Here is a 16,230-nt window from a genome sequence, read left to right as displayed (position 1 = left end):
ATTTTTTATTAAATAAAGTCATAGTGGAGAACTGTAAGAAGAGGAAGAATCTAAGTATGGTATGGATTGACTACAAAAAAAATTGATAGTATCCCACATTCATGGATAAAAGAGTGCTTAAAATGTATAAGATATACCCTACACTGATCAACTACATTACAGTGACCATAAACAGTGTCGGACCACTTTGCAATTAAGCCATGATAAAAGAGAAATTATTATTCCAGGGATAAAAATTCAAAGGGGGGATATTCCAAGGTAACCCTCTGTCACCGCTCTTATTCTGCCTCGCCCTTAACCCATTAAGCTGTCTGCTTAACAGCTTGGGCCACATCTATAATTTGGCTCCTAGAAAACAACAAAGTGTAAAGACTTCTCATCTTTTCTTTGTCCATGATTTAAAACTGTACAGTTCATCAGATGAGGAACTGAAAGCACAGGTTAACAAAACTTTTTCAGATGATATAAGAATGTCATTTGGTCTTGATAAATGTACAAAAGCAACCTTTAAAGCAGGAAAACTGCAGCACCAAGAAAATATAAGTTTGGGACAATAATGTGACATAAAAGAACTTGGGCAAGAGGGAGCTTATAAATATTTAGGAATTGATGAAGGATCAACAATAAAGCAAATGCGAAAAATCTTTGCAAGGAATACTTCAGAAGACTTAAATTAATACTGAAAACAGCACTGACATCAAGGAACAAAATCCAAGCTATAAACCAATTTGTTCTTCCTGTCCTAACTTACAGTTTTGGAGTGATTGACTGGCCCCAAAACATGAACAGATTAGACAGGAAAACAAGAAGGATGCTTCATGCTCACCAAATGATTTATAAAAATCAGTGCATACCATGATTATATATTCCCCATTCTGAAGGAGGGATGGCCTCCTTGAAACTGATTACATGTATAGATCTGAAATTGTGGGACTCCACACATCTTTTTAACTTACAAGTCCCAAACATAGTGAAAGTTTTGAAACATGAGGAAAATAAATCTAAATGACTTCTCTGCTTAATCTAGCAGAAGCATATCAGCATCAACCAAGAATGGAGATCAAATCAGAAGTAGATAAAAATTAGGCAGCAACTGAATATGCCAAAATACAAAAGAAAGAATATAAGGTGAAGGATCAGATAAGAAGGCAAAAAATGTGGAACATGCATAAATATAGTTGCAAGTATAGAAAACCTCTGGAAGAATCTCATGTTGATCAGGAACGAATGCAGGAATGGTTAAGGAGAGGCGAATTCAAACCAAGAGATGAAAGGTTAATATTGACAGTCCAAAACAGTGGGCTACATACACACTGGTTTACAAAGTCCATTGAACATGTGGGGAAACAGACAAATGTGGGTTTTGTAAAAACGAATTGTAAACACTTGCACACCTTGTTGCTGGTTGTGACATACTAATGGCGGAAGGACTGTACACTGAAAGGAATAATAATGGGGCAAGACTGTTGCACTGCGGATTGTGCAGACATTATGGTATTGAAGTGGCTGAAAAACACTGGAAACAATAGCCACAAAGCATCATAGAAAACAATGAAGTCTATATCATATGGGATCACCCATTACCAAAAGTTCAAAAGAAAGATGCCAGAAAACAGGATATAGTGGTCCATGAAAAGAAGACAAAACTAGCATTGATTATTGAAATTGCCACACCCAGTGACTACAGTGTGTCGGAGGCACAAAGTCATAAAATATCAGGATTTGCAGGCAGAAACGAGAGCAATGTGGAAGAAAGATACCCAGACAGTTCCAATAGTAGTAGGAGCAACAGGTGTTATAAAAAATAATCTACAACCATATTTAGGCATGCGTGAATGGGCGTACCTTCGTTGAAGGTTGTGCATCAGAGCTGGCAACTCGGCACTTAAAAATCTACTGCCAATCATTAGCGGACCAGAGTTCCATTGTGGTGACCCCTAACTGGGAAAAGCCGAAAGACAACAACAACGACCAATCCATGTAACCCCATATAAATTGCAGAAGGAGTCATTACTGGGCACACTGCGGGTGCTGCGAAGAGCACTTCTGGCTGACATCAGAAACTGAAACAATACTAATTTCATGAACTTCAATTGTAGTTTTACTTAGGAATGGAGTCAATTCTCATCATGGTATTAGAAACCCAAAAGATTTGGAAAAATTAAAAAAAAAAAACATTACAACCTCAAAACAATTACTAAGAGGATTCACATTTGAAAATCTCCACAGACCCATTACATCCTATAAAAAGTTTCAAAAAATACCTTCAAAAATGCCACCTAATACAACAGCACTGTTTCTTCACCCAAAAAAAACTTCCACTTCTTCCTACTTGACAAAATAGAAGCATGGTACACAACACAATTTATGGGAATAAATTATCTTTCAATAATGTTACCAGAAATTTGTAAACTAGAGACTCTATCAACAAGATATACAAACCACTCCTTAAGAGCAACAGCAGTAGCCTCACTTTCACAATCAGGAATGGAAGCATGACAAATAATGAGCATTACAGGACATAAAAGTGAAACATCACTACCCTCCTATTACTAGCTATCACTAGATGAATTCAAAACATGGGAGGAATAATCTCTGGAACACAACAACAAACACCAAAAAATCCAATATATGAAGACAATGAACCAAAAAATAAAAATAAAAAATGAAACCCCATAACACAGAAGCTCCAGACTTTGAAAATACATCAGAAACATCACAAACCAAAGGAAAAAATAAACCCAACAAAATAAGTAAGTATATTTATACTTATATATAACTTATATATATATATATATATATATATATATATATATATATATATATATATAACTTAAACCTTAAAAAATGAAAAGTATACGTAACTAACTATAAACACAATCCCCTGGATTCTAAAAAGCTTGCTCAGAGCAGGACCTCATGCAGGCAATATGTCTGCCGTGCGATCCAGGAACAGTCTGCAGGGCGTGCACGAGCGCTCCTGCACTAATCTTGCATGGACTAAGCCCTGGCAATTCAGGAAGCTTGCAACAGTCCGTGAAAGACTAGTACTTTCTGCAGAAATGTACTCAGTAAGGAAGTACATTTCTGCAAAATCCAAAATGGAGCTATGACAGCTCCAAATAAAGGCTGCATATCATGAGGTAAGCATGCCAATGGACAAATATAAGGCCACTGGCATTGAAAACAACAAAAAAATTAAAAAATCAACTTTTATTTTTTTTTAGCCGACCTCGGCTGTTTAAGCATAGGGCAGCAGCGTGCAAACGGGATCGGGGGGAAAATAATAAAATAAACCCAAAATAAGCATTCTAATTAAAATCAGTATCCTGCCATGCAAGTCAATGGTAAGCAGAAGACAACATGGCCAGTGCGTAGGGGTTGCTAAGAGGGGAGACTCAGTGTGAAACATGTAACTATGCATTAGCAGGCAATCCAATGCAAATGAGGGGAATGATAGTGAATCCCAGTTTTCCCCAGCATGTGAGTCAGGTCCCAACAGTGTAAGAGCAGGAATAGCTTAGTGCAAGCCTAGGAGTTAGGTGACATCATGGGGGGTGTCAGGCAAACTGTAAGCGGATTGGAGCCCTGTGGCTCGGGTTTGCTCCTAGCTTAGCAAAGCTAAACTAGGGGGTGTGTTTAAACCTGCATAGCACTCTTTACAAAGTCTAAGCGGGTGTGCATGCCGCTCACTGGGTTTTATAAGAAGAAAAAAGAAGTTAAACCAGGAAATCGCAGCAGTGTGCACATTTGAGCACTCTGCGCAGCATGCACACAGGCTTAAACAGGAAGGCAATGGGAAGGGCAAACAGCAGTAGGGATGTAATCAAGGAGAACTAGCTTAGCTGGCAGGTGAAATGTACCAGAATCAGCCAATTCCACAGGCAGCAGACCAGCCCAGCCCAGAACACTACTATAAACTAAGCAAACACCTTCTCCTCTGTTTTTTCCCACACTCTACACCATCGGTGTAAACAAGTGAGGAACTTTTAACACTCACAGCAGCAAAATGATAGGGACTGCAATAGTTATCATACAACTTGTGGAAGAGGCCGAGGGTGGTGAGGATGTGAATGCTGTTGACCAACCCACAGTGAGGAGATGGAGAAGAGTGTACAGACCCAGAGTAACCTACCAGGGGCTACATGAGCTGGAGATAGTAGAGTGCTATAGGGTGGATAGGGACCTCCTACAGCAAATTGTTGAGCTGTGCCAGCCACGCCTGACACACAGAACTAAAAGAGGGGAACCCACCCCAGTGGATACCAAGGTATGTGTAGGCCTAAGAATACTAGCTACAGGTACCTTCCAAAGGCCAACTGGGGATATCATGGGGATTTCACAGGCATTAGCATCCAGGGTATTCCACCAGTTCCTGGATGCCATGTCAGCACATGTCGGTGAGCACATATATTTCCCCAACACCTGTGAGGCACTGGCCAGCAATATGCAACTGTTCCACCAAATAGCAGAATACCCTGAGGTAGTGGGTGCTATAGACTGCACGCACATATGCATCAAAGCACCACCTGGTGAGCGGGGTAGCGTCTACATGAACTGCAAGGGCTTCCCCTCCATCAACTGCCAGGTTGTGTGCGATGCCCAGGGCATAATAATGAATGTATGTGCTGGCTGCCCTGGAAGCTATCACGATTTCCACATCTGGCATCTGACGTAACTGTACCAGAGATTTGCCAATGGGGACATCCCTCATGGTCATCTAGTGGGGGATGCTGGATACACACTGGAGCCGTGGCTGATGACACCCATCAGAAATGCACACACACCAGAACAAGAACTCCATAATGAGGCACACGCACAGACGAGAATTATAGTAGAATGTGTGTTTGGGATGCTCAAGTCACAGTTCCGGTGCCTGGACACATCTGGTGGATCCTTGCAGTACTCACCAGCTACATGTACCCAAATCGTCCTTGCATGTGCCATGCTACACAACATGATCTTGTGGAAACAGCTGCAGCAGGATCAGCACAGGGCAGGGCCACACTGCCACCTACCATTGTCAAGGCCTGCACAGGCACAGAGTGACTCAGAGGAGGAACAACCTGAGCTTGCCCCAGTAGGCAGAAGGAGGCATGCCCAGTATGCCCTGGCCTTGGGAAAGAGGCAACACATAGCACATACACCCTCACAGGGGAGACCAAGGGAATAATACCTCTCTCTGACTCTCACATACAGTAAATCAGATGCCAAACTTTACTCTGCCTGTGCTTAACCATATGTAGGGAGTGTACTATGTGCATCTGACACAGGCAGCCCTGCAGCACCACCCTCAATACTGGGACACCCACAAGGTAAGTGACTCAAACATGCCAGTCGTTGGGGGGGGGGGTCACATACCCAACAACAGTCACAGCCAGCAGGACAGGTGTAGACAAACACAAATAAAGGCTGTGCAATGGCCTATTAATGCGGCCTATGGGTAATCCCCCGAGGCCTACACAGACAGACTATAGGAGGTCAGGCAGTCAGATGTCAGTTCTGAAGGGTAGGAAGTCAGAAACTAATATGCAGGTAATTAAAAGCAAAGATATGTAGTACACTGGTATGCCTCTAGCCAGCATGATAGTTAAGACTACAGACTGAAATGGAGTACCCGACATACAAGTACAGTCCTAGCAAATGTGTACAAGTGTCAGGTGTGCTCCCCATCCAACGTAGAAATATAGTAACAGTCAGGTGTGCCCCCAATCCTGTGTAGAAATGTAGAAATAGTCAGGTGTGCCCCCCATCCTACATAGAAATACAGTAACAGTCACGTGTGCCCCCCAAACCTGTGTAGAAATGTAGAAAGAGTCAGGTGTACCCCCCCCCCGCTATGCAGAAATGTAGTAACAGTCAATGCCAAATGATTGATGGATACCCTGCAGAGACAGCATGCTACCTGTTGGTGTACAACACAAAGGTCAGCACTGCAGTACAAACTACCTGGTCTTGATCCACATATGCAATACAGATGGCCATACTGGGCATGCTCACACACAAAGAGAAATGAAGGCAATGTCAGTCAACATACTGAACGGTTATACTGGGAATGCTCACACACTTAAACACATGAAGGCCATGTCTGCAAACACCAGTGGACCCAACATATCTGGCAGTCGCAGTTGTTAGTGCAGACACTCACCAGTATGCACCACTCATGCCTTGCACACACAGTGGATAGGAATACAGACATATATGTAAGGACAACACACTATAATAAGCCAAAGGTAGATGGACATAGATGTGTGGAAAAGGGTGACTGTGACAAGGAGCCATCCAGGCCTATCCCACACAGCACACAGCCAACGGGCCGCAAACACATGAGGTGCAGATGTCACTCATTGCAGATACTAGCCACCAGTATCTGTTAGCATTACAGACTATGTGGTGCACATGCCAGCTGTGCAATATGACTGTACAAGGAAGTAGTCATCTAGCAGCAGTATACATGTACCTGTGAAATATGACCCTGTGTGTGCCCGCATGTGGTGTGTCAACCCCTAGATGAAAGGGTTATAACCCATGCACACACACTGCCCTTCCCATAGCTCTACTATGACAAGCCTTTTGAGGTCATCCAATGTGAAATACACCTTTGGGAGAGTTATAGCTCAGTAATTCTGTCGCGCATCCCATAACTGCATACTGCTGTAGTGTGATAAACTAGTTAGGTAGGAGTTCTAATACCAGACTTGGCATCTGTTTGTGTGCGTGTCTGTCTTACTGTGTAGAAAGCATTGCTTTTTAGGGTAGTCACACTCCCAAAAATTCAAATGCTCAACTTTGGCAAGGCTGCTGATGTCATCCACCTAGAAATACACCTCTGGGAAAATTGTAGCCCAGTAATTCTATAGCGCATCCTGTAACTGTGTACTGCTGTAGTGTGATAAAGGAGTTAGGTAGGTGTTCTAATCCCAGACATGATGTGTGTGTCTGTCTGTGTAGAGAGCAATGCTTTTTAGGGTACTCACACTGCCTACAATTCATATACTCAACTTTGGCAAGGCTTTTGATGTCATCCACCTAGAAATACATCTCTGGGAAGGTTGTAGCCCAGTAATCTGTGTAGCGCGTCTTGTAACTGCGTACTGCTGTAGTGTGATAAAGTAGTTAGATAGGTGTTCTAATCCCAGACATGGCAAGTGTGTGTCTGTCTGTGTAGAAAGCAATGCTTTTTAGGGTACCCCCACTGTCTACAATTCATATACTCAACTTTGGCAAGGCTGTTGATGTCATCCACCTAGAAATACACCTCAGGGAAGGTTGTAGCCCAGTAATCTCCATAGCACATCCTGTAACTGCGTACTGCTGTAGTGTGATAAAGTAGCTAGGTAGGTGCTCTAATCCCAGAGATGGCAAGTGTGTGTGTGTGTGTCTGTCTGACTCTGTCTGTGTAGAGAGCAATTCTTTTTAGGGTACTCACACTCCCTACAATTCATATGCTCAACTTTGACAAGGCTGCTGATGTCACCCACCTAGAAATACACCTCTGAGAAAGTTGTAGCCCAGTAATCTCCGTAGTGTGTGCCATAACTGTGTACTACTGTAGTGTTATTTAGAACTGTGGTAGGGTTCCATCCCCACCCATGGCGGTTCTGGTTGTTTCGTGTGTGTTTCAATGTCTGTGTACAGAGAAATACATTATAGGCTAGTCACATTCAGTACATTTCAAATGGCCTACTTTGGCAATCCTGCTGTTGTCATTCATTGTGAAATATACCTTTGGGGAAGGAGTTCTTCAGTAATCCCCATGGTGCATCCTTTAACAGCTCCATGCTGTAGTGTGATATAGACCTCTGTTAGGGGTTCTATATATCCACACATGTTGGTTGTGGATGTTTTGTGTGTGTACCCCTGTGTAGGGTGCAATGCATTTTAGGCTAGTCACACTCACTACAATTCGAATGTCCTACTTTGGCAATCCTACTGATGTCATCCAATGTGATATACACCTTTGGGGAAGGATCACTCCAATAATCTCCATGGTGTGTACTATAACTGCGTAGTGCTGTAGTGTAATAAACTAGTTAGGTAGGGGTTCTATTCCCAGACATGACAGGTGTGTGTGTTTGTAACTCGTAACCTTTGTGGAGGTGGGTGTGAGTGTGTGACACTTGTGGCCAATGTAGAGCGGGTTTTGCATATTTCTTATATGGTGGCCTTACTATATATCGCAGTGTCCACCGTACAGGGATAACAGATGTGAAATAGCTGAAAGGCTGGGGTGCAAAGCCATACCCATACATGTGACATCAAGGCAAGGCAATCACAGTTAGCAACCACAGTATTACCCAGAGCACACTCTCAACCCATATCTCATACACACACACATGCCTAGGCAACAGCCAATATGTGGGTAATACACTGCATATTGGCCACTGATAGTAACTATGGAATGATAGCAGTAGGCTACAGAGGGCATGGCACCCTGACCATCTGTCCAATATGTATGTACATGCGGACAGTGCACCTCCCCCATGTTCCCCAATGGACACCTGCAACACCTGTGGTGCCATCACATGTGACCCACAAAGGACATACCTTGCCTGACAACATGCCCTGTATGGACAGATGCCACTGACACCAGGGAAAGCCATTAGCATGCTATCAATGTAGGTGCTGGGTAAACCTGCTGCCCATTACCAGTTCCACCACAGGTGGACAAGACTAGCACATCTGATGATAATCTGTGTTCACAACATGGGCCAGACAACCCAGGTACAGTTCCACATGTCACTGTACATGCATGTGGGAGATGTGCACATCCCAGACAGTGTCCATGTTTTGGACTAAGGAACACATACATGGCAAGCAATGTACAGCATTGGCCACACACAATAGTCACCCAGGTGACTGGATGGGGGATACAATACCCACCAGTGTGGGCAAATGCAGAAATTACAGCCCTGAGCCACAATGCAGACCATTGTCATGTGGCCAAATGCCAAGGTATACCCATCGCCTAGCTTTGTATAGCCATCTGGCACAGTCGACCACCACACACCCATGCAGACATGCACCCATGCATGTCAGTACTGGCACCCTGTGTGTTTATGTGTGTGTTGTATGGTGCGTATGTTCACATCCACACTCACTACAACCCCCATTGGCATACTGAAGCATGCTGTCTGATGTCAGACACCTCCACATACCCTTTGCCCATACAACCTCCGTATGACCTGTGTGGTGCCTGTGATACCTGCACAGTGTTGTGTTGTGGCAATCCCACTACTGATGAGTTGTAATTCTGGCCCTGCCAAGTGTGTCAATGTGTGTGCGTCCCTGTGAGAGTGTGGATGTGTTGACACTGACACCTGTTCATGCGGACAGGCACGTGTACGTTACCTACCATATAGCTACCATATCCCTGTTGCAGATGTCACTCACCATCACATATATGTTCTGAGGGCACCACAACAGGTAGCCCATGTGGTGCATCCAATAACTGCATATAACTGTGATAGCACTACATAGTCATCAGGGGTTTGATACCCTGTGCTGGTAGGTGTGTCACACAAACATGCTTAGGTTTTACTTTCTCAACTCTCCCTGACTTGTCTTTGCCTCTGTCTGCCTCTCCCACTCCCTCTCTGTTGGATGTGGAGACCTACACCTGCTTTGCTTAGGCAGCAGCATGTGTATTTTAAGTGATGCTCATGATCATCTGATGGCCTCTGCATGAATTGCAACCCTCCCCTTGCTGATTGCATGTGGAACAGCTGTGGTAACATTCCCATAGCCAGTTGCATGAAAACACACTCCAATATCTAGGAACATCATATTGGTGTTGGCCCTTTTCATTCACTGTGAGCAGGAACTAGATCTGTTGTTTGGCAAACAGCATCTCAGGTGGATTGGGGATTTATCTCTAACAATATACCCTGTGGAAACAAGGCAACACACAGGAGGGGGATGTGCCTGACCTGACTACAGACTGTAAGATCTGCTATACTGTATTTGGAGTAATGTTGGTTTGGCAGTGTGTGTGTGGATATGGCTGTCCTACATGTCTCGATACCTGCCATGTCAATTCTAAGTTTATGAGGAATCCCCATCTGCAGAGTCATATGCAGACTGGGCAGTGTGTTGTGCCTTTGGTTTTATGTGTTACCCACGGAGCATCTATCTGTGGACTGCAGAAGGTAATGTGAGGATTGCAGTCTGTAGATGGTGCAAGCCATGACAGTTACTGACTTCATATCCCTCAGAGGACATATGTTGCAACAAACCCTGTTACAACATTAAATGTATGAGGTTATCACAGCAACATGTCAATATTGTTCCTGTGTATGTGCTTCCAGCCACAACTCTGTCAACCTTTTTACATATATCGTGCATGAAGAGGTGCATATGTGCTGTACACCATAATTAATGTCATCATATCTGATAACAAGCCAGTGAGATATCAGACCGCTAAACATATTATTTTCAGTAGGGGTTATATTTCATGACATAACCTGGACATACTGTGGTTGTTTGTACAGTACTGAGGTCTGTGTAGTTATGGTAAATGTTGACAGTGTGTGTATTGTTAATATATACCTTGGCCTGTGTACAGACTGTGGTGGTTGTCATCATCTTATGTCCTGTCCTATCTGATGTTACATGCTGCTCCACTGTATGTTACCATATTGGCTTACATGTTTGTAGGGCCATACACACACATGTCCCATACCACAGTCAGCCATCAGTACAAACTGTGTAGCAGTCCAGTATATGTAGGGTTAGTGTGTGAGTGGCATATATGAGGATGGTGTTGAACAGATAGTCCATATACTGATATAATATGCTAGCTTGCCATATGTGGCTGTGGTTGTGTTCTCATTGGTTGTGGTTATGCACTTTCACACAGGTGTATCTTAACCTGTGCTGTGACATGCCTGTATAGCCTGCTATCTATGCAGGTGCATGTGCATTCCCCCATAGGAGATGTAGGCCAGTGTTGAGGCAGTCTGCTTGTAGCCTGCACAGTGCATTGTTACATGTCTAGCAGCTTAGTGTACTTACCCAGTGAGATGCCATGTGCAGATACTTGCCAGATGTACTGCTGCTGGGCCTCCCTTAACAGTCATGTATGTCAGACAGAGCAGTGGGATGCTGTACAGATGTATGTCAATATCTAGTGGGTAGTATGTGGCCATGGCACCCCTGTACCAGTGGTTATTACGTGTCAGGCCAGACAGGGGTATGTGAATGCATAACTTATGTTGGCATATGTATACCAGTCATTATGTGTTATACCCATCTACATGGCTATTAACATCCATATTATCAGGCATGGTACACATGTTTTGCACTAAGGGGGTTCTGTGTATACCTCTGTACTGTACAGAGTGTGTCATAATGTCCACACATATTGGCCAATTACTATGATGTCTTCAGATATCTGTCAGTAGCCAATGGCACACATGTGGAAAGCAGATGTGACCCCCCCCCACACAGACCATGTCTGTGAAGACAATCCCAATTACAGTAGCAATAGCATATAGAACTGTAATAGTACACAAATAAAGGTTTTTCATTCCTGCAAACCTGTGTGTTGTGTTTCTTCCTATGACCTCTCTGTGGGTATATGTTGCAGGCAATGATTGTCATTTGTATGGGTGGCCCATACAGTGTCCAGTTGTTCAGGTGTGAACTGTAGGCATAGTGGCTGTTCCATATTTTGTGCACCTTCTACATATGTATCTTACTATACATATCTCTGCGTGTGAATTTGTAGTCACATGTATATCTATATATATGTAAATATATATTTTATATATATATATATATATATATATATATATATATATATATATATATATATATGTATATATATATATATATATATATATATATATATATATATGTATATGTATGTATATATATATATATATATATATATATATATATATATATATATATATATATATATGTATATCTGTATCTGCATATATGTGTCTGTGTATATGTATCCTGGGGATGTTGATGGCTTCCACATTTTACATTTCCTATGGGAGCCAGACTGTACTGCATGATATGTTACCAGTACCAGCCTGACTTCATACAGGTGGGATGTAGTACTGTTAACATCTTGTGCCCATGTCATGTCAGGTCCTGGTTATGGGATCTGCAACATTTGGTAGTGTACTGCAGGGCGGATGTGTTTGGCTGGGAGGGGTATGCCTATTCGTACAAGACGTATATTGTTTGGGGCCTCTCAACCCCATTAATGGCGCATGTGGACATATTTGTTTTTGTTAATCTACTATTGCTATCTACAAATATATGGCCACATATACCTATATATATATATATATATATATATATATATATATATATATATATCAGCTTACATATGTATGACTATGTCCGTATATACCTACATAGCTATATATCTGTGTACATATATATACTTTACTGTGTATATGTAGATATATAGGTGTAGACATATATATGTGTCGATGTAGGCATTTGCATGTATATATGTTCATATATATTTATATATAGTATATATTTCTAAATATATATATATATATATATATATATATATATATATATATATATATATATATGTATAGATATGTTGTATCTGTGTAGATATTAATATATTTACACACACATACATCTGGATGTTGGTATACATTCTCTGTACTGTTGTATGACTGGGATGGATGATATGTTTCTGAAAAAATTGATTTATGTATATCTGTCATGGCTTAGTGGTAATTCACTTTGTCTATGGTTTGCAGGGTCCTTAGTTGGAGCCTTCCAAAGGCTGTTTATTTTGTTGCTAGGCAGAACATGGCCCATTGGACTTATACTCTGTGGTTGATAGAAAAACATATACACTGAATCTGTAGGTAGATTTGGACACTCAATCCCCTGGGAGAGGAGTGAAGACAACAATAATAAGTTGTGATGCCAATTAGACCAGATTACATGTGTCCAGTGGACATGTGTGCGAAATGGACAGCTATGTATGGGGGCGAGATTTTTTTTTGGGAACAGATTGCCCTTTTTTTTTTATTTTCAGGTGACAGTGGAATGTTGGGGAGTGGTAGTAGGTATATTTGGGGAGGTAGGTTGAGTAGGTTAACATACAAGACACACAAGATGCAAACAGGGGCAGTATATGACGTGGGGGGTAAACACCCTGATGGGAAAGGGGTGTTGGGATATCAGAAGCCCTCCTAGTGGTAACAGTGGGACTGAGGTCCTAACCCATGGGCAGTCATCACTGCACCTTTACAGCCCTGAAGGTGGCTGTGCTAGGGGCTGAGCCGCAGAACCAGGCTGACTCTCTAATCGTGACATGCGGCCCTCAAGCTGGTGTAGAAGATCACCGACCTGGATGTTGATCGCTCTATGCACCACGACCCCGACCTGGCGATGGGTGACAGGTGCCTGTCTGCGCCCACTCCTGAGGGAGGCGAGCCCCATCCCCTGAGGTGGTTCCACCCAATGGTGGTGCAGAACCAACAGACAGGGAGGTGTGGGGTTGGGCCCCAGACATGCTGGTGCCCTGTGCCTCGGCCAGCTGAGGTGGGACAGGTGGGTCCGCTGGGACTGGCCTTCCCAAGTCTGCTATACTGTTTAGATTTCAACATCATATACGGGTTAGTAATAGTCAACACATTTCAGGGTTAGGTATAGCAGCATGCATAGATATTCCCATTAACCCAGACACCAGATAAGGAACAGTTGCATAGCAAACAAAACACATGCATATATGGGACCACAGTGGTGATAAGAAGAGCATGCAGGTACGTTGATGGCACCATGCCAACAATGTTGGAATAATTCAATATGGCACATGCATGGGAACCATTAATATATTTATCAAACAATTGGCCATTATCAGTGTCAGTACATACCAGTTGGGGTGGGTATGTTGATTATTGTTGGAGATAAGGTGGAGGGGAGAGAAAGATGTCAATTAACAAGTAGTATATTCCTGTACTCCACATTACTTTCCTAGTCAGTGCTGTTATCTGTACCTTACAAGTCTTCTACACTACCCTATAGACTTATATTGGACACTGATATGGCTGTCAACATCATTACACATGGACCAGCTTTACCTGCAGTATACACCTCTTACCTGGTATACCTGTGGAGGGAATGTTTGTTAACACTGACTAACTGTTTGTACACATATGCCCAGATTCCTGGTTGATGTTTTGCACTATACTAGCCAACTCTTTCTGCACAGACTCTGGCCATGTGTTGATCACATGCTGGTGTGTCTGGACATATCTAGAATATTGCCTTCTTCCACCTTTAGTGACTTGACACACACATACACATGCTTTCCTACACAGTTATATTATGTAGCACAGTGTGGGTGACAGTGACCAGTGATACTTTATTATTCTGAGATACTGCAACACTCACAGTCACCTACAATACCAGGGTGGATGGTACCAGTGCAGGTTATATTGGTCTGTATTTCCAGCACAGTATTTGTATCCAGCATACCTGTGGGAGCAATGTTTGTTAGCACTACCTGACTGTTGCCACACAAGGTTCCAGATTACACATTAGTATTATGCACATACATCTCACTCTGTTACTGTACACACTCTGGTCACAGCCTGACAACATGGGAGTGTAGATAGGCCATACATGAAACATTACTCTCCTAACAGTTTTGAGGGTTGCTACAGTGACAGGTGTGTTCTCATGATGGTTGACAATCACTTGCATTCCCTGTTTGCTGGCTGCACATCTGGGATCATCCCACAGACTTACCAGGGGGACAGGCAGCAGATATGGGCACATATACTGCACATTCTGGCCTCATGTGTACAGTTGTGGGGTATGTATCTATATGCAGTCTAATTCCACTCCCAGGATTCAGATCATGGCTGTGTCTGCTACAACTAAAACACTGCCCATCACAGTTGTGTCTGTTATATAGATATTGCTGTACATCTCCAATCTGCTTTCTGTCTTATTAATCCCCTGTGCTTATGCATTCTGACCTTGTATAACAACACTCTTATACAGATTTCCTAGACAGTTATATGTTGTAGGACAGTGTAGGTTACAGTGATGTGTAATACCTCATTACTCAGAGCAACTGCATATCATTCTTGTATTTCTGGGCACGGTGTTGGTATCTCACAGACCTGTGGGGAGAATGTTTATTAGCACTACCTGAATGTTCCCACATACAGTACCAGGTTCCACATTACTATTATGCACATACATCTCACTCTGTTACTGTACACACTCTGACCACAGCTTAACAAGTTGGGGTGTAAATGGGACATACGTGGCTTCTTAGTCACATAAGGTATTGGGGAGTTGCTAGTGTGTCAGGTTTATTGTCATAGATGTGTGTCAATCAGCTGTATTTCCTGTTTGCTGTCTATATGTCTGGGATCATCCCACTGATTTCCCAGGGGGACAGGTTGATAGGCATTAGATATGGGCCACTTTAATAGACATTCTGGATATATCTGTACAGTTGTGGGGTATGATTCTGTATGTAGACTACTACCACTGGCAGGATTCAAACCGTGGCTGTGTGTGCTAATAAAACAACAGTTCACATATCGGTTGCATATGCTATTTGGGTTTTGTTGTCTGCATTTTCCCTGTTTACTGTCTATGTGTCGCTCTGTTATACTAAATGGCCTCTGGGGACTACACCTGTCATATACAGGCATTCCCACACATTCAATTTATGGTGCAGGGTGTGGGTAACAGTGCTTAATACTACAGTACTATTACATGATTGCAAATCTAGATTACCATATGATACCAGACTATACACATGCAGTCCAGCAGTTAGACCTGGTTTGTCAGGATATTACACTTTTGCTGCCATACAAACATTATGAGACTTTTCCTGCCATATTCTCTAGTGCATGCAGTACTTGCCTTGAACAATACAGGTTTTATACTAGCAATTAATTTACTACAACTTTTATTTTTATTTCCTATGACTGTAAAGGCATGAGTATTACTGACCTGCCTTGCATCGCAACTGCACCAGGCAGCAGATGTGGGCCTCCTGGTTCGCGGCCCGCTCCATTGCAGCTGTAGGGGACATAAGAGGAATATTTAGCCATACCTATCCATGATATACCTGAGCTGGCAATTATTAAACAGGTAGTGGACTGATAATTGCACACAGCTGGGACATCCCCTGATGCTCTAGCCTCTTGGAGCCACCCCTCCAAGAGGTCCCCCTCCCGCCGCTTCAGGTCGGCATAGTAGTGACTGACCTGC

The sequence above is a fragment of the Protopterus annectens genome, chromosome 14.part0, assembly GCF_019279795.1.
Source record: "Protopterus annectens isolate FY-2018-M chromosome 14.part0, PAN1.0, whole genome shotgun sequence".
In the NCBI taxonomy this organism is placed as follows: Eukaryota; Metazoa; Chordata; order Ceratodontiformes; family Protopteridae; genus Protopterus; species Protopterus annectens.
This window is presented reverse-complemented; position numbering follows the sequence as displayed.